The 20,657-nt window shown below is 43.2% G+C and overlaps 1 pseudogene; it reads right to left on the minus strand.

Annotated features, from left to right (window-relative positions):
- Positions 1-7,055: 7,055 nt before the first annotated feature.
- LOC148022195 (small ribosomal subunit protein eS8-like) lies at positions 7,056-18,712 on the minus strand (annotated as a pseudogene).
- Between the last annotated feature and the right edge of the window lie 1,945 nt (positions 18,713-20,657).

Genomic DNA, 20,657 nt, shown 5'->3' on the forward strand with positions numbered 1-20,657 from the left:
AGAAAAAGAGAAGCAATAAATATTGTAGAACTCCAAGAACTCCAAAAGAATTAAAAAAATTCATAGCTAAAGTCATGTTCTCCCAGAGATTCATTCCCGAATGGTGGGAGCACAATGCTATCTCCATAGGGGCCTTGTATGACGAACTATTTTCTCTATCATCAAAAGCGACAAATACTTACATCTTGGTGTCAGATTTTTTATGAGAAAACTAAATAATTAAAAGCATAGATAATGATAAAAGATGGTAGATTTGACTTTTTGAAGGTTGAATTTAGAGACTGTAAGAAAGATGGATTGAAAGAAATGCTAGTAGAGAGTCTTTTAGAGACTAGAGCAAATAGAAGACCCTCTATTTTCCCTATGTAGCACTGAAAACTAGGTGGAGACAAATCTCTTAAAAATGAGTCAATAAAGAAATAAGAATTGGAGGATCTTCAAAGGTACATGCAAAGGTACAAAGGAAAGGCTAGAGCAGAGAATGACAAAGTTGATCCCTTGGAGAACGAGTTGCACATATCTCAAGAGAATGGAACCCATATCGAAGATGGATTAACCATAATCTGGATGAAGGAATTTAGAAAGGATTTTTCTTAAAGGGTTGCAACCAGAAGTTTGCAACTTTGTAAAATTGAGAAGGCCAGCTAATTTGCAAGTGCAATGGAAGGTGCCAAAATGTCCTGGGGGGTCCACCTTATCGAACATGTAAGACACCACATGAGCTCAAAAGAAAGGGTATTATATTTAGTAAATTTACATGATTATATTTACAAAAGGGATTTTTTAATTACAATTTGAAAAAAATCTATAATTTTAGTAACGTAAAAGGGATCATTTTAAGGCCTTATACCATGTAAAAAAAGGGTATTTTTAAATATCCTTTGAATGCACATTCTATAGATGATTCCTTATAGATGGAATGCCTAGGAAAAATGTAAGATGAGTTGGAAGCTAGATTGTCTATGATTGTAGGAAGAGGAATCCTATCTCCATCAATGTCAAGAATGCCATATTTGCCTAATGCAACCCCAAGGACTATCTCTTATCCCTATCCATAGATGCCTATAGTGCCTCAATACAATGTACCAACTTCACAATGTCTACAAATAGTACCTCCAATGATGGTCCAACCACAATAGCAATGGCCTTAGATAGTTCCCTTGATGGAAAATCAATAGCACAACAGTGGAACCCTACCAACTGGAATCAATAGCCAATTGTCCAAATAGGAGCTTTGAATTAGAATCGAGCTAGAGGTCCTTCTACATAAGCTCAACTGATATATGTTGTGATCATAGACACCTCAAAATCCCACTATGAACGTATCAAGAGGAGAAAGTTTGAATGACTACCTATGCAATTTAGTTCCAAACATCAAGAAGGAGCTTAATGGATGTAATAGTAGAGTACTTCAAACTCTAAAAACACAATATTAGTGAGTTTGGGAATCTCCGGATTCCCATTTTTTGAATACTAAAAAGGTGGCACCCAAATAACATGCCCATAAGTTTCTCAAAACCATATGATGTAACCTATCATTGGAAAGCACTTGAAAAATGGAATCTATTGAGCTATAGAGCACTCCATTTGGAGTTATAGTGTTCAAGTTATGACAAATCCAAAGATTTGACCACGTGTCCCAAACTTATGGGAAATTTCATATTCCCCAATATGGTGTTTAAAGGTGAACACTGCTAGTGTCTTCAACCATTACAAGAGCAGGCCAAGACATCTTAAGGTTGAATACTTGGTGTGAAGATGCCACCAAGCGGGACATTTAGCCATTAGATGTACCCGAAAACCTACCCTTCTTGGAGCTTTATGTTCACAATCTTCAAGGAAGAACCATAAAGAAGACATTTTCTCTTTGAAGGAGATGCATGAAAGAAGAAGTAAGATGAGAAAGCAAGATTCAATCTACTAGAGTCCAAGATGACAACCCAAGTCATTAAACCCAAGCCTAGGAATTTCAGACCTACCTTTGGTCTAGCAAGTTTTCCCTCTCAAAGCTACAAAGGAAGACAATCACGAGCTCTTAAGTGGAATGTTATAAATTTGGAGAAAAGGGTCACTTTTTCCAAAATTTTCCAAACCTTAGAAGGTCCATGGAATATAAGCCCTTGTGTAGTAGATGCAAATGCAAATGCCACATTACCAAAGGCTATTCTAGTCCAACCCCTATGAAGGCTAACACCATTCATAAAAAACCAGTCAAAGGCTTATGAATCTACATCCAATTTGGTGGAATTTGATGTGATAGTGGTTATGTGTGCTAAAAGGAAAGAACTAATAACTCCCAAAAAAAAACTAAAATTGTGAAATTTAAGCTTTTGATAGAGCCCATAGAAGTATTGTATAGAATAGTATACTACAAAGCACACTAGAGCAACAAAAGGATACAAAGATAGTGAGGAAGGAGAGCTAGAGGTCCAAGAGACAAAAGAGATGGATGTACATCCAGTGAGAGAAGAAGTTGTAATGCAACAACCTCTCAAAGAAAGGGAAAAGATTAAAGTGGGTATTGCCCCATTTCCTAGTTGATTGAAGAAGAAATTGGACCCCATAAAAGAGTATGATTTGATGAAGGACATAGAAACATTTGACATTCTAACAGTTGCTAATGCTATCTCCTAGCTATTGCAAAATATTCGAAAGCATATCGACACGAAGATGTGGTTTAAGGATTGCTTACCCAGTCTTTGTACTAAATGCCAACAAACTCCAAAGCTTGTGAAAGAAGTGAACATGGCCAATGCCTTCCTACATCATGGCACTCCACAAATTGGCATATGGATAGAAAGCTACTTTATATAAAATGCATTGATAGATAAAGTTTTCTCAATGAATATAATGACTAGTCTAATGATTGAAGACTTGGGACTACAAGGTATGTAGCCTATGTAATGGCTCATCAAGCTCATAAATCAAAGTAAAATGAAGCCTCTAGGTGTTCTCCCCTATGCCAAGACTAATGTGCATGGCTAGAAGAGATTATTGGTTGACTTATTGGTGGTGAATCCTAACTCTTATGGGATCTTTTATCGCCTACTACTATTGGGAAGACTATAGCAGTTTGAAGCAAGAACAAGGATTAACTAGTTTAAAGAAACCGTAACCCTAGACCGGGGATCCAATAAAGTGGTTCTAAAGCTATATGGTTCACAAAAAGGGAATAGATCAGCTTCCATTGAGATCTCATTTGAATCTTTCAAAGGAGCAGCAATGGAACATCATTTGATAAAGAAGCCGTCATACAACTTTTTCCAAAAAATATAGAGGCACAGTCCTTGATAGTATGGACTCTAAGCCAACTCTCAAAGGAAGCAAAGTCACTATCATTGGGCAAATAACTATTTTCTCAACCAAAAGTAACCTTTCAAATAAGTTTCGACACTAAAATAGAAGCATGGATGTACTGGTCTCCTTGCTATATGGCCACAGGAATAGGATAAGAATGTGAAGTAGAAAACTTGTTTTTCTCCTACAAAGCCCCTCTAGAAGCTGAAATAGAGTATGAAGAGAATGATGATGAAAGTGAAGAGAAAGATTATGAAAGTGTAAAGAAATAATATCTTGCTTCAAAAGAGGATACCAAGGATAATGCAACCACAAAGGCCTCAAGGGATGCACATCTTATGTTATTAGATGGAATGACAATTGTCCCTTTTGGGCTCCATGAAGCATGCAAAATATGTATAAAAAATGGATCGAGCAAACAAAGATCTCCTCTACTAGTGGCTCTTGTTTCCCTAATCCACCCTTTTTAAGAAAGAAAGATGATGATGCACCTTGCCAACAAGCACTAGTGCCGCAAAAAAAAGCATCTTAATTGGTTCTTGCTATGTGATATTCTTGGATGTATCCTTAGAATATGAATTCTCAAGTCAAGAAATAATTATCCCTAATACCAAAAAAAAAATAGCCCTTATACCATTTCAACATCCAAGAGTATCAAAGACATCATAGTTGAACACAAAAGAAGTCGGTTATCCTAATGGAGCATTAGAAGAGGAGGCAACTCCCTTGAAGGAGTCTATGTTGGGGGTAAAGGCACATGTGTCTAGCCACCCACATTTATTGGTTGTACACTATACCTACATGCCTATACATTGTAAGTGATGGGTTCCTATCATTATCACTTTGTTTTTTATTATTTTAGTGACTATTGAATAAGGGAAGGCCGATCACACATTGTGACTATTGGATTTCCACATAAAGTGTCTCTCTCTCTTGCTCCATCCACCATAGCTCTTGCTTCCACTCATGCTCTACCTTTCAACTATTATTAGATCTTGGACTTGAGAGGCTTCATTGATCATTTTCTTTAGCTTGTGAAGAAGCTTCAGCTCAAGGTTTCATGGCTGTCATTATTTCTTTCTCCCGAGGTATACATTGAGTCTTCCCTTATCTTCGAGAATACATGGTGTCTTTCGAGGGACCCTAAGAGAATTGGATCCACCTTGACCTCTTGACATATATAAAGGATGAGGATGCCTTTTCAAAGTGTCTTTCCAAGTAGTGAAGAACCTAACTGCTACATTCTATAGGAAACTTACCATGTGAGAGTCCAAGGCAATTGGGATTTACATATTTGATCACTAGTTTTTCTCATCAATAACCACATTTATTCTCCTAATCAATGAGCAAGAAGATCTCCCTCACTATCTAGATCAATGAAGAGGGTCAAGTTGGTGGCTTGTTGAAAGATGTCCTAAACCTCAAGCTAGAGCCATTGAACAAATCATTGAAAGAGGAGGCCATAGTCTATTGACAAAAGCACAAGAACATGAACAAAATGGGACATCAAAGGGATCATCCATACAAAGAGTGTCTATAGTCTGCACCATGTCTTAAGATGAGGTAAATGAGAGTATGGATGTGAACTTTAAGGTGTTTATCACTATTGCAATCATTTTCATCCCTTACAGAATTTATCTTTCTCCATGATGTGGAGAAGATATTTGATATAGGAGAGGATGAGGCACCCTTCATACTAGTAACAACATGTGAATTTCCTTTGGACACCATGCCAACATTGTTAGCTCCAAACTCATCCCCCAATATTAAAGAGATTGGCAATGCAATTGATGGCCTGCAATCAACACCTTTGAGTACACTACAATTGGGGTAGAAGAATTCAAGGTCACTTGCACTAGGGTGGATGTCATGAGATGCCCCACTCCTGCACCTTAAGGATCCCCCCCCCCCCCCCCCCCAACACAATAAATCAATCAAAATCTAGCATGGATCTTATCAAAGAGTCCAAGGTTGAGGGTAATGAAGCCCAAGAGGTGAATTTAATTACTCATATGTGTATCTTTGTTTACTTTAATGAAATTTCAATAATAGTTTTTCTTATAATTGTAGGTTGTGTTGGATGTAGATGAGTGTGCTAGTAGATAAGGGGTCAAAGGGCATTTGAAAGAGATTCAACCAAGCCTTATATATATATAAAAGGCTTGGTTGCATCCTTGATACATTGTTGTGTTCCACACCAAGTTCACCCCCACCACTTGTGCCCAGTTCATGATTCTCAAAGTGCTTTTGAAGGTGCTACATGTCTCAAGTGTCACCTTGAACACCAACAAGATCATCCTTGTTGAGAAGAAGTTGGTGAGACATGTTTTGGCATGTGGCTATATGGGATAATTATGAGATCGATGCTTTGGGAAGCACTTTTGATGCTCCAAAAGCAAAGATAGTGGTCAATGTTTAGAGCAAATGATTGCCTTTGTATTCCTACCATATCTCTACACTAGTGCCCAACTAAGAATTCATATAATGTAACAATACATATAATATTAACACATTTTTCTCTTTCTACATGACTTGCACTTGTAAATATGGTATCTCAATATTGTTTCCATTCAACTCATATAGGAAACTATGCACACATGATGTTATCCATTGATGGCAGTCATGGATGTCCACAATTGTTGAGAAACACAGATCTAGATCAAAGTTTAGCTATGGTGGATGAAAGATGAAGACACTACTCATGATGACATGGACCTAGATAGACTAACTTTTACACAAGTGAATTAGATTCCAAGATGGAAGCGTGGACTCATAAATACATTCTTGTGTAAGATGTACAATGACACTGATAATGACTCAAAATGATAGTTCCATTACACTTTAAAATGAGTGTCAAATACATGGTTATAAAGTTTCTGGATAGTACCACTCTTCCTCACTGTGCTTATGGGATTTTGGACATCTCTTCCTAGAGCTTCAAGAGCATACATCTTGTCATACCTCTCATACAAAGCTACTTATGGGCAAGCCTCTATATCAAACATCATTTGCTATTCTCAACACCCCCCCCCCTCCCCAAATGATGAATCTCTACCCTTGTTGCATTTTGCCTCCCCTACATGATGACATGGCCCGGGAGACTAGCTCTTTGGAAACCTAGTCAAGTTAAGGCTTGAAACTTTACATTTTTGGTGGGGGTTTTACAAGATAACATCCACTATGGGAAATTCTTTGTTGTCAATAGCAGAAGTAATTTCATTTTTCATCTTCTTTGTGCTTCTTTGGCTTCTTTTGGTGATGTCCTCCATCTTCTTGGTGTCTTTGATCTTTCTTGACTCCTTCATGTTGTTGTCTTTGGTGTTCTTGGTCTTTTCTTTCATTCTCTTCCTCTTTAAGGCCTTTTTGATGGATATAAACTAGTACATTGCTTTGGCTTGACATGACTTTGGACATTTGCGCATGGTGCAACCAAATCATTTCATGTGCAGGAAGGTCTTACTGATTGGCAATCTTGCTCAATGGCAGTGTCTAATCCCTTTACAATAAACTAGAGATTCATAAGGAATTTAATTAGTGAAGCATAAACTCACTTTTGAGATCAAGATTATGAGCAAAACAGTAGGCCTTTTTCAATGCAAACAAAATTCAACCTTGAAGTGTGAAAGTGAAGGTGTGAATCGATTTTATCAAACTGATTTAGTGTGGAAAGAGGTTTGATAGAGAGGGTGTGAATAGGTGTGAAAGTGGGTTAAGGAAAATATGTTTTTTTTTTAATTTTGTAAACCTTAGGATAAGGATTAAAAGAAACAGATGACGGATTGCAGGCGTTGCTTCTCTGAACGTGTTGCTCTGGTTCGCGACAGATCTACTGGCGTCTCTTGATCTGTTAATGTCCATTGTGACGAGGGATTCCCTTTGATGATGTAGCCATCAGCTCGCCCACACTACCCAGGATAAGATGATATCACAACCAGCAAATCGACCACTGGCAAACTGATCTTCAAGATAGGGATCCAGCTTGTGATCCTTTTAGTGCTCTACAATTTTCCTCTGGACACGGTTACTTTTCTTCTTATCCTCCGCTGTTGTTCCTATATAGTGGGAGCTCATGCTCAACCGCCAAGACCCACAGACCGCTTATTGTTTCAAGCATTCCACAAGCAAGCTCTAATGGCTATCTCTCACCTAGCTAACACGCTGTCAATCCTACGAGTGTAGTGAGCTTACCTTAATGCCGATATGAGTAGCCTCCTCCTTCGCACACTTCGGTAGCTCCATGATCATAGATGCTAGCTCAAGCATCCTCAAGCCTCCTCCATCTCCAAGCTCCATCCTCCATAGCCACGCACGCAAGAAAACAGAAGAGAAGAGAAGAGAAGAAGAGAAGAGAAGATGGTGAAGAGCTTCACCCTCTTGATCCCTCACTCTCACATACTCACTCCCTCACATTCTTACACTCCCTCTCTCAAGAGCACACATAAGCAAGAAGAGGAGGAGAAGAGAAGAAGAAGAGAGCTCTTGTTAGCCACACACCAAAGAATGAGCTTTCATTCAATTTTTTAAACTTTATATAGAAGCCCTAAAATCCCATGGGCACCCATCTCTTTTTTACATGATCGGCCATTGTGGCAAGGTCCTTTTTTCCATTTCCCTCTTCTAGCTTTATGCCTCTAGCCTACACCCATCTAGTATTTTACAACTGGCACAGGAGGGAGCCTGGCGCTCTTTTACAAGAGTTTTCCAAGTTTTTTGAGGCGCCTTTTATTTAAAATTGCATTTTTTTGTCCTGGCTTGGTTTTGGAGGTCGCCTGTGTGTCTTTGCTCTTTTTTCATGTTTTTTCTGCTTTTTTCTTCCTTTTTCCGCCATCTTGATTTGGGGTTAACATTACCCCCCTCCTAGACGAGTTCCAGTCCCATGGCACTTTTGTGTTGTTGCAGGTTGGTAGGCAATTGGCCAAGTGGTGCAATGGTGAGGGCCACTTGGAGACTTAAGTGCTTGTAGGAGCTGTGACATTGTTTGTTGGAGGAGCCAAACGGGCATTGCGTGCTTGAAGGGGCTTCGAAGTTGGTGGGTTGTTGCTTTCTGATGTGTGGAAGGCGAAGGTGCGGTGCTGTTCCTAAGGGGAGTGCTTTCCTCAGCGTGTTGGTGCATTGTGCTCGTGCTAGTGGAATGGGGAGGTGGGTCTAACTGCAGGCAAGCTTGGGTGATGTCCCACACTTGAGGACCCCATTTGTGCCAAGGGGGATGCGGTGCCAGTGGCTTAGGGTGACAGGTCTAACCATAGGTGAGTGTTACCTCCCTAGGTGTGTCCTGCCCTTCATGTGCCCTAAGCGTGAAATGGGGGAGCAAAAAGGTTAGAGGGTTGGGAGTGGAGCTGACTGACCGAAGCCACCGGAGACGCCTAACTTAAGGACCCCTAGGTGCAGTGATCATGCTTTTTGTGGTGATAAGTGCTTCTACAAGTGGGTGATGTTGACCAGTCTTTTTTTTTTTTTTTTGGAATCAATGACAGCTAGGCCTAATCCTCTTCATCTGAACGAGGGGGGGAAGGAGGGCGGATGGATTTGCACAAAAATTGGTAGCTTTGCATGTACCCTTTCAGGTTCATGCGGACATGGAGAGAGGTGGTGGAAAGGAAGGGGTGATTATACCTAGTGAATTGGCTGTCACTCATGTCCTCTAGGAGAGCTAGGCAAAAGGAGGGGAGTAGGCTAGCTCTCATCATTAAGCGTGCCATAACGCATCTATCAATAGCATTGGGATCAAAAAAGAGGGGGGGCAAGCCATTCTAGCATACGAGTGGTTCCTTTGGCTGTGTGGGCCTTAGGTATCCATATCCAAGCATTGCCCTCATAGTAGCCTTGTGCGTGCAAGAGGGCTTTGGGGACCCATCTTTGATTGATTACGCATCTATTCCTGTAACTATGTCTGGGCCTCCTAGGTTTAGAGTTTCTGGTCTTATGAGGGTAGGAGCGTCGACTCCTAGGCGGTTGTTGCGACTGTTTAGGCATCCATTGAAGGCGAGGCTATTGGGCCTTAGCTTTGGCTGCTATGGGTTGCGGTTTATGAAATTTAGGGAGTGGTAGCCGCGCACTATCCCCCTCCTTAGACTTGACTATATATGTTTCTATCGATGGCTTTGTGTCCTGGGATGAGGTTGCGCAGCCCTTGCTGAAAGCTGTAACAATGCGAACGTTGCCTATTGCGAGGTGGATGCGCTGCGACTCGTAATCAACATTGCAGTGAGCTTGCTTTTTGAAAGTTCCCCCCAGCAACGACTCCGTGCCCGTGTCTTTAGTGTCTGGCAACATGTAAAAAATCAATGGTACAGTCGCAGACTCGATAGAGGCGGTGGCTCTGCACTTGCCTAGAAGTGCATATGAGTGGGCCCCATATGGGCTTAATTTGGCAGTGGTGGGTTGAAGTCGTGGTTTGCCAAGTTGGGTCCAATGATCATGAGTTAAGACATTGCAGTCTGCTCCCTCGTCAATCAGGGCATTAAAAGTGCATGTTTGGTTGGCAGTGACCATGATATGGAGGTATGTGGGCTCTACGGCTTCATCATACTCATTGTCGATTTCAGTGATTGTGGCTACTCGTACTTTGACAGGCGGTTCTAACATTGGTGGCTCATGCAAAGGATGCGTAGGAGGGTAGTACTTCTTGACACGACTACCATTGAAGAAGCCTATTCCTTCACTGTCTAGGGTCTCAAGTTCAACATTGCCTGTTTGGCTGATCGCACGAACTTTGAAGGGTCCAAGACCTCTAAATTTCATTTTTTGTTTATGCCCCTTAACTGAATAGAGGAGCACTAAGTCACCCTGTTCGAACTCACGCTGCTTGGCGTGCTAGTCAAACCAGCTCTTGCGTCGGGCTTTCTCACAAATCAGTGCATGGGTGGCTAGAAGACGAGTCTTCGAGAGGCATTGAAGTTCAACCAGGCATTGTATCCATGCCTCCTTCCCTTCCCATCATTCTTGAAAATGCTATTCTCAGGCTAGGAATGAAGAGTTCTAATGGTAGAATTGCTTTTGTTCCATATGTCAACCTAAAGGGGGTTTGATCAACAGTCATTTTATAAGCTGTGCAGTAAGCCCACAAAGCTGTCATCAGCTTGTTGTCTCAGTCACTGCGTGGAGCAAAGACAACCTTGGTTAGGACATTGACAAGAATCTTATTTGTTGATTCGGCCTGGTTGTTTGCCTGAGGATAGTATGGCAAGGATTTGCGATGGATGATGAGGAAGGTGAACACGAGATGCACGATCACTTCATTGATGAAGTGCATGCCTTGGTCACTGATGACCAGTTCGATGGGGCAGCCAAATTGTGAAATCACTTGCTCCCATAAGAACTTAGCAGTCGTTCTAGCGTCGTTTTTTCATGTTGCTCTCACTTCTGCCCATTTCGTGAGGTAGTCTGTGGACACAATGATGTACTTGACCTACAAATACTGTGCCGCAGGGCTGATGGGTCCAATAAAGTCAATTCCCCATTTTTTGAAGGTTTGTTGAGCAATAACTGGGGTTAATTCCATTTGATCCTTGCGAATCGAAACCTTTATCTGCTGGCACTCGTCACAGTGCTTGACAAATCGTGTTGCATCACGGAAAAGCGTGGGCCACCATAGTTGAGGCTGCAGCACCTTTCGTGATATCGTATCCCCGCTAAAGTGCCCTCCAGCAATGCCATTGTGTGCCTCTGAGAGCACATCGTGCATCTCATGCTCGCAAGCACATCTACGCAGCAATCCATCTTGCCCTAGCCTATAGAGTTGGCTGCAATCAGCTGATAGGGCTGGATTTTAAGGATTAATCGCCTAAGTCAGGCTTTTTCTATCGGTCGGTTAGGCAGTCCGTGCTCAAGCATTTGGACTATGTCATCTGCCCAATATGGCGTTAGATCAGCCTTAAATAGATCTCTCTCACTGGAAAGGTTAAACAGATGGGCGTCATGTAATTCATCAACAATACCTTGTCCAACGGCTTCTCTGGTGGGAATGTGTGACATGTGATCAGCCATGTAATGCCGTTTTCCCTTCCGTACCACCACAGAGAAGTAGAACTCTAAAAGTAGAAGGAGCCATCGAGCTATGCATTCTATAGCGCAAGGTTTGTTTACTAGATAGAGCAAGGCTTGATGGTCCACGAAGAAGGTAAGGGCGTGGCCAAACGATAATGCCAGAATTTCTTCACAGCGAATACCATGGCTAATCCCTCTCTTTCCATCGTCGAGTAGTTCATTTCCGTCTCAGTGAGTTGTTTGCTAGCAAAGCTCACTAGATAGTCTAAATTGTGTTCGCCAGGTTGGCACAACACTGCCCCATGGCAAACTTAGAAGCATCGATATGCACGTGGAAAGTAATGGTCCAATCTGGGGCTCGTAGTATTGGTGCTGTGGTTAGAGCCTTCTTCAACTCTTTGTATGCCCGTTGTCATGCTGCGGTCCATTCAAAGACAATAAGCAACTTGTACAAGGGTCTGGCGATCAAGGCATAATTCAGTACAAACCGCCAATAGTATCCAGTATGGCCTAGGAAGCATTGAACTCCCTTATAGTTGTTTGGGGGTGGAAGGTCAACAATAACCCTGACCTTCGAGAAGTCAGTGGCAATGCCGTTCTTCGACACCACATGCCCTAGGATGCATCCATGCTTTACCCAAAACTGGCACTTTAAGGGGTTCAAGGAGAGACGATATAAGCGACACCGCTCGAAGACTGCTCGGAGTTTGTCTAGGTGTTCGATCTAGGTCGAGTGGACACACAGGTCGTCGACAAAGACTTCTAACTCCTTGCGAAGCATGTCCTTAAAGATGGTGCACATGAGGCGTTGGAAAGTGGCAGGGACATTAGTCAACCCAAAGGGCATGACTATGTAAGCAAAGACGCCCCACTCAGTGGCGAAGGCAATCTTATGCATGTCCGCAAGATGCACTTGCACCTGGTTGTACCCTGAGAAGTCGTCCAGAAAACTGTAGGCTTCCTTGCCTGCCACTCTCTCAAGCATGTGCTCGGTGTATGGCAACGGATAGTTTTCCCTCTTGGTAGCAGCGTTCACCTTCTTGTAATTGACGCACACTCGGATTTTTCCATTCTTCTTCATCACGATGACTATGGGCGATACCAAGTATATGTGCTCAATTTCGTAAATGAATCCCGCTCTCATCAGCTTATCAATCTCTTCTTTGATAGCATGAGCATGTTTTGGATTCATAGGGTACGGTTGCTGCTTGATTGGCGTTGCATCTGGCATCATGGATATGTTGTGAGTCACGACACTTAGATCTACCCCCTGAAGCTCTTCTAAGGACCAGGAGAACACATCTATGTACTCTCGCAAGAGAGTGATAAGACTCGTTTCTTCTTCATCAGTCAAGTCATCAATATTGAAGACTGGTCGGGGTGTTTCCCCTTCCTGGGCTAGGTCCACCTCCTTGACCTTGGCTAGTCCCTCGACTGGTTCGCTCATCTGCACTTGACGTTTGGCACCTAACAGAACTACTACCCTATCCCCTTTTTTGAATTTCGTAAATCATTTAGGGAGGTCCTGCGGTTTTCGCTGTTCTTCCGTTCATGTATCCCTGGGTTGTTTTTCCTTTTCCTGCCTTAATCGTCTACGCCTTAGGTGGATGGGTAGGTCCCCCTTGGTGTGTCTGGTTGTGGGCGGCCTAGGGATTTCTGGATCACTATCCGAACTAACCTTCGATTCAAAGTTGAACCCTCCATCTTCGCTAGAAGAGGTGGTCTCCCCTGGTGGGTGCAGTTCAGATGTTGATTCAGTCGTAAGTACTAATGTTGTTCATGGCTAGGCTAGGCCTGCTTGCTCACGGTCTATGGCTCCTATGTGTTCCAACCAGGTGTGATCACATTCCATGCGCATGACTCCTCGCTCCATCCTAAAGATACTCTTTTCTTGCGGCTTGGAGTCTGCTTGTATTTGCTCTATTTCTTGTCCTTCAGTGTCGTATTCCATGGTATCTACCTCACCCTCACTTTCATCACTGAAGGATTGGCAGTCTTCATATTCGTCGTTAGAATCCTCTTCATTAGACTGCTCGTCGTCTCCTAGGGCTTGGTATATCTCTTGTCGTTGGTCAGGAACTAGGGCCCAGTTATACATGAGGTTTAAGTAATGCTCCTGGTCCATTGCCACTTGGATTCATCTAAGAGATTCTGGAGTGGTTTGAAATTTACAGCTGGATTGCCAGCTAGCTTGTCTGTTAGGTATTCCAGTATCTCCTGGAGTTCCCTTTTGTTGGTTGGGACTTGGAAGTTGATGGGCTTTGGTTTCCCACGAAGGCTTCCTGCCATCATGTAGATTGGTACGGAGGGTGTGTCATTAGCCTTGCCGATTGTTTTGATGGCTTGCTCATACACCTCATGATCTGAGAACGGCAAGTCGATTGTAGCAAGGACATGCATCCAATCCCACTCATCCTCTGGGCATGGGATATACTTGGTCAAGGGCCCATAGGACTTCTTGACCTGAGCATTACCCTTGAGCATAGCGGAGATGGCATCTAAGCCGACTGGTGAGGTCTTCCAGGTGTCCATCTCTACTCTCACGGCGTCCGTCCTATTGCCAAGGAAGATCAAGCCGTTACCCCAATCTTTGATGACTCTAGCATTTCGCATCTAGGGTCGGCCTAATAGGATATCGTAGTCCACTCCCTTCATGACTATAAAGTCAACGGAGAACTGGACACTTGTGATCTTCACTGGCCAATTCTTAAGCACCCCGAATGGCTTGACTCTCATACCGTTTGCTAGTGTGACATTAAACCTAGCAGTCTCAACAGGTGGGTTTTCCCAAGTCTGAAGCACTGCATGGCTAAGCACACTGACCCTAGCTCCCGTGTCTACGATTCCCTTTCTCATTGTGTCACCTAGGGCTACAACTGGTAAGACTGCATGCATCTTGGAACCTTCCCAGAAGGCATTGACGTATAAGGCTCTGCATCATGGTCATGAGAGTCTGCCGTGACCTGCTCTCGTGACCCTTCAACCCAATGCTTAAGATCTTGCCATAGGGTGGGATGCTGCCTAAGCAGATCTCCCAGGCTAAGTGTTACAGGGGTAGTCACCAACATGGTCAGGAGATCATTGGGTGCTCGTCTCTCTCCTAACCTGGATTGTCCTGGCCAATGGCCATGACTGATCTATGGCCCTTGAGCAGGTGAGACCGGCGTGCTTATGCTGGAGAGATCATCGATCTCGTCCTCTATGGTGGGCTCCGCATCTTTCAGATACTCTTGAGCTTCCTTCACCCATTCCTTCACCTTTTCTATGGCCTCTAACTGTCGCTTCGGTACCCGCCCCTATCTTAGCACTTCCCTTTGCGGTCGTCTTAGGGGTTGAAGTCTCTGCCTCTGCGTCAGAGACCTCTTTCCAACAGGCAGAGTTGTAGCACTCTCCGTTTTTAGTGTGATTTTAGCTTCCGACCTCTTCCTCCTCCGTCTTCGGCTCTTCTTTCCTATCGAGGCTGCATCGAGATTGCTAGGTCATGGAAGAGAGATGCTAGCCTGCTTCGTTTGGGCATGGGTCATGACTCGTAATGGGATAGGCATGGCCTCCCCATTGAGGTTCTCGACACCAAACAACCCCAATGGGACAGATGGCACATTGGCTAAACTAAAAGATGGCTTCTGCTTTGGGCAATCAACAAAGAGATGAGTGATTCCACACTCTGCACATCTTTGGCCAACCTTGTCTCTGTTTTGCTACTTCCTTTTAGGGAAGCATGACGAGACATGCCCTGGGTGACCAAAAAACCAACAAATGATTGGATCCTGTGTCTGCCCTCCTAGGCCTCTACCTCACCCTCTTCCCAATGCCATCACCGGCACTGGTCAATAATCCATAACGACTGTGTTGCCTTGTCATCATATGAGACGTAAGGGTATACATAGGTCTCTTCTTCAGTTGGTTCTTCCACGTAGTGGATAGGAGCGTCACTTAGTGGATGGGTTATGTAAGGACCAGACGGTCTAGGAATGCCTGTAGGATTTATTTCCATCCTAGGAACAGCCGACTTAATGTCATTAGGCACAGGGAGGGCCAATGGGGCTTCCCTTCCGAAAAATGGATGGGCCTATTCACTAGGTAAGGCTGGCCATATGGTTGTGAGTATGGAAGTCTTCTTGGCAATCTACAATGCGCGACGTCATGACCAAACCTACCGCAGTTAGTGCAAGGTCTTGACCTAGGGTCTGACACTCGGCTGGCAAGTGGTTTCCGCCACAGTACATGCATTGGACGTGTGGGCATGTTGGTCATCTCAACATGTCTTGCAACTTGGTTAATTCCATCTTAACGTCAACCAAGTCTTGGTTCATCTCGGTGGTTTTCCCCTTATCCTGGGATGATGGGAATGATCGCTCACTCGAGGCTGACGCTCTCTCTGAATTTTGCGAGTTGGTTTGCTCAGAGTTTGAGCTCCTAGAGATTCGTTCCTTCAGTTGATCGTCAACTCGGATGGATTCCTCAAAGACCCTAGCTAGCACATCTCGCTGCAAGCTCGCGTTGCCTGCCAAAGCCTTATATAGTTCCTCATTCTGAATCCCGCTGATGAATACAGTTGATACTACTCTTTCAGTCGGCCCCTCTCCATTAGGGATTCTCTTGAAGAGACTCCTCACGTGGGTCATGTAATCGTGAATGTCCTCCTTCTCTTTCTGCTTGATGTTCATCAAGTGTACTAGTAGATTATCGGAGTATCCGGGCTCGGCAAATCTCTTAATGAAGAGATCCTTGAGGCCATCGAAGTTGGCTCACTCTGCGGTATCTAAGCTCATATACCACGTCCTACCCTTGTCGGCCAAGCAAAGACCGAATGCTTGAGAGCATTGAGTTAGGTCGTTGAGGCCGTTGGCTTCGCAGACTTGCTCGAACTGCTCAACAAAGCTGTATGGATCGTCATGGGGTTGGTACTTATCGAGTTGCTTGGCAACAATAGGGATTTTAGACTGGCTCTTTGAGCCCTAGTTTTCTCCTAATCCTGCGAGTAGCGATGTCGCTAGAGCCGTGGCACTTTTCTTTGCACAGCCGTGTTATCAAGCAGCCGCTTCATGAGAAGCTCGCTCAGCATTAAGTCTCCTTCTAGTGCTCTCTCATGGTCCGTTCGATTTCTGCCAGCCAGGTTCAACACTTGCGGCACCTCTCGCAACTCCATCCTTTTCCTTTGGCTCCTAGCCTGCTGATCCCTATTGTATTCAACCATGCTTTGCAATGCTTTGTGGGCTAGCTTTCTCTCCTCTTCTAGATCTGTGATGATAGCGTCTGCTGTCCTGTCCGGTGCTCATACTAGGCATGAGCATCATAATTGTTGACCAGCTGTGCTGAATAGCATCTGGAAAGACTCCTAAGTCGAATTCCTCGTTAGATCTACAGTTTGAACTTTCTTCTACCATTGTCAAGTTATCGTGGTCCACCAAGCTATCGATCAGGTTCAGTAGACTTGTCAAATCCACTTCGTCAGCGCCCCTTGCTTGGTCCTACTTTGCGCGTTGATGGTTTCTTGGGTCCTCTCCTACTAGTGGGTTCCTTGAGTGGTTTATCTAGGTGAGTTCCTTCAGTTATTGAATATAATCCTCAATTTATGGCCACTCAATGTGTATGTCTTTTCCTGTGCACTTGTGCTCAATCAAGCTTTCAGTTTCCTTAAGTGTACTTCAAGTGCAGCAACTAATTTCTAAGTGTCTTATGCACTCTCGCGTTGTTTCGGGCCTGATAGGCTTGTTGGTTAATTTTCTGGCCGTCTTGGCAGGGTTTAGGGTTTCTCTAATATGTTGCCTTGTTCGTTTTTGGTCCAATCAGGCTTTACAACTCAACGGTTTGCGTCTAAGTCTCTGAGTCTCGCAACTGCCTACTTCTAGCTGCTAAGCGACTGCGCCCTATGATTTTGCCTATTCTATGTGCCAGAATCAAGTTCTGAGCGTCATAAGGACTTTCCACAATTTGTGCTGCTGAGTTCTAGCTGGGTCAGGTCAAATTTTTGAAAATTTGATAAAAATCTACACTCGGCCCAACTGGTCCGAATTGCAGGGTCCGAGTGGGTCACTCGGACGGGCCGAGGCATAGGGCCGAGGGCCGAATTCCCAACTCAGACATGGCAGGCTCGAACGGGCCGAGTGGGCGACTCGAACCAAGTCACTCGGACGGTTTGGCTCGGACGGGCCGAATGGTCAATTCGGACAGGTTGACTCGGACCGGGTCGAGGGCCGAATTATTGGCTCGGACGGGCCGAATCAATAGGCTCGAGCTATTTGACTCGGACGGGCTGAATGGTTTGGGCCGAACAATGGACTCAGATGGGCCGAGGGCCGATTAGGGTTTTGGGCCGAGTGGGCCGAATGGTAAGGGGCCGAGGGCCGATTCTGAGACTCGGCCTAGAAAAGGCCACTTGGACGGGCCGAGTGCGGCGGTGCAACGAAAGCGAAGGGATGGTTTTGGTCAATTCGTGCGATTTAGGAAATCATAGTAAGCAATAACCTTCCGATCCTATCTAGGGGGATAGGGGAAGGGATTCATATACCTGAATAGAGCGGTAGGCTCCTCAATGGTGCAATCGAATCGAATCATGGGATGGCTCTCTCTCTCTCTCTCTCTCTCTCTCTCTCTCTCTCTCTCTCTCTCTCTCTCTCTCTCTCTCTCTCACTGAAATGGTCACAAATGAGCTCTCCCTTGGCCTCTTGGCTCTTATACCCCTTCTCGGGTATGGTGTTGGTGCCCCCAATCACTCACTTGCCGATCTTAGGCATCAGAAGCGAGCTTTTTGCCATTTTTTGCACGATTTTTGCCCTGTTTTTCAATGGTAAACCCTACCCTTTTTCGGTTCGATTTCCTAATCCTAACCTACGCTAAATGCAACAAGAATAGAAAGCATATTTTGGAATCTCCCAATTCCCATTTTTTGAATACTAAAAAGGTGGCACCCGGGGATAACATGCTTATAAGTTTCTCAAAACCTATCATTGGAAAGTTCTTGAAAAATGGAATCTATTGAGCTATTGAGTGTTCGATTTGGATTTATAGTGTTCAAGTTATGATAAATCCAAAGATTTGACCACATGTCCCAAACTTATGGGAAATTCCCATATTCCCCAATATGGTGTTATTGGTGGAAAGGAGTAGCATCGACCTATACAATTGTAGACTTTACAAGAGTCTAGGTGCGAATGAGCTCATTATTTGATGCATTTTAGACAACATCCAAGATTCGGGTCTTCTTAGTTACAACCTCTGAGCCCCATGAATAGTTGTCAGTGTCAAGTTGAAGAGCCCTAAACTTATAATTACCTCCTCGAACACTGATTTTTCGCACTGTCTTGTTACTAGACAGTTTTGTCATGGTTGGTTGTCTATCCACCTCATACTTTCTCTTCTTACACCAAGACTTCTTTTTGCCTCCTGTTGCACGCCTCTTGTGCGTCGAGTCTTGAGAAATACCCATTGTCGGGCGACCTCAAAGGCCCTTAGCGCCATGCCTCTGCTGTTTAGCAAATGACTTGTTGCTTGATCCACTTCTTCTTCTCTTCTCTCTCTATCTCAGAACCAAAAAGTAGACCCCCTATTTCTTTGGACAAGCAACCCCCTTGCTTACAGAGTACAAGTAGGGTCCTTGCTTGATGAGCCAAGCTGCCCCCAGCTTAAGCAGGCCTCAAGGGCACACCAACACCAACACCTCCTTCCTGGAGCTCCTTTACCTCATACACACCAATGGATGTTGAACAACTTGAGAGATTGGAATAGAAATATGCTTAAATATTGTAGAGCTTGCAAGGAAGAAGAAAACGCAACACTAGCTACCTAGCTCAGCCATGGCTCTGATACCATGTTGAGAAACACGAATCTAGAGCAAGGTTTAGCTATGGTAGATGAAAGATGAAGACACTACTCATGATGACATGGACCTAGATAGACTAACTATTACACAAGTGAATTAGATTCCGAGATGGAAGCTTGGACTCATAAAGACATTCTTGTGTAAGATGTACAATGACACTGATAATGACTCAAAATGATAGTTCCATTACACTTTAAAATAAGTGTCAAGTACATGGTTATATAGTTTCTAGATAGTACCACTCTTCCTCACTGTGCTTATGGGATTTTGGACATCTCTTCCTAGAGTTTCAAGAGCATACATATTTTCATACCTCTCATACAAAGCTACTTATGGGCAAGCCTCTATATCAGACATCATTTTCTATTCTCAACAATAATATCTAAACCAGTTTAGGCCAAGAAATATTCTTGACTAAAAATTTACCATCAATATTGATGTTTTGGCACTAGAATGGAATTGCAATTCCTAGATAGGCCTCTATGTGTTTTGCCTATGCTATTTAGAGTAGAGGTTTCATCTAGCCATTTCACAAACCTTAGAGTAATTTTTTGAAATTCTACTCCATAAAATATAGCTAGTACATATAAAGACCTATTTGCACTATTTACATGCTAAAAAAAGTATTTTTTATAAAATAAAATAATTGTTGACAAAAATATGAAATCTCACAATAATCATCATGGGGATCATATGATAAGCATTAAAACCATGTGATCCACATAATTGAAAACATATGAATTACTAACTATTCTTCAAAACAAGTCCAAATCTAGACAAAAAGATATAAGAACTCAAATTCATTGATATACAAATGGATTTCTTCAAAAAATGACTTATAAAACTATCTTTGTTACATTGATATATAATGACAAAATGGATTGCTATAAAATATTTATAAACTAGGGATTTTAGTCTTTTTTATATCTATTTCTTGTAGCTAGTTATGTATTCTTGTGCATGATTCTTACTCACTTTTCATGGATCGTGCAAAGATACATGTCTTCAAACATGCTAAGTAAGCCTCTATTGACTCTTCCAAGTCCTTTAAGGCTACACTTTGCATCTACATGTTATCTTTGTAGTTCCACAAGCTCTCTTTGACGATTTGAGCAAATGGTGAGTTATAGATCAATAACATTGTGCTCTTTGACACTTCCTAATCTCTCTTAGGGCCTTTAAGTGTTAGTTATTCCTCCTTTGTATCTATTGGCACTCGTGCTAGAGGATTTTGTCTTCTTTAGCCCCCTAGTGAGGTTGTGCTACTCATACAACTAGGGCAGTTATTGCATATGACTAGGGGGGATTGTTGTTTGGTGCTAGAAGGCCAAGTGGTTGTTGCGCAAGTGGGTGCCCTTTGATTTTGAGCATCCCCATAATCCCTTTGCCATGGTAGTGAGGTTCCCTTTCATTCATATGCATTATATCTGAGTGTATTTTCTCACTCCCAAAAGTCTACTCTTGATTGTTACCTCTGTCCCCACACTCCTCATCTCCATTATATTTTTTATTACTCTCCTTATCACTAGACACTATATCTCCACCCTAATCA

The sequence above is a fragment of the Lygodium microphyllum genome, chromosome 17 (genome assembly GCF_053477565.2).
Source record: "Lygodium microphyllum isolate KBCC chromosome 17, Lygodium_microphyllum_v1.1.10, whole genome shotgun sequence".
In the NCBI taxonomy this organism is placed as follows: Eukaryota; Viridiplantae; Streptophyta; class Polypodiopsida; order Schizaeales; family Lygodiaceae; genus Lygodium; species Lygodium microphyllum.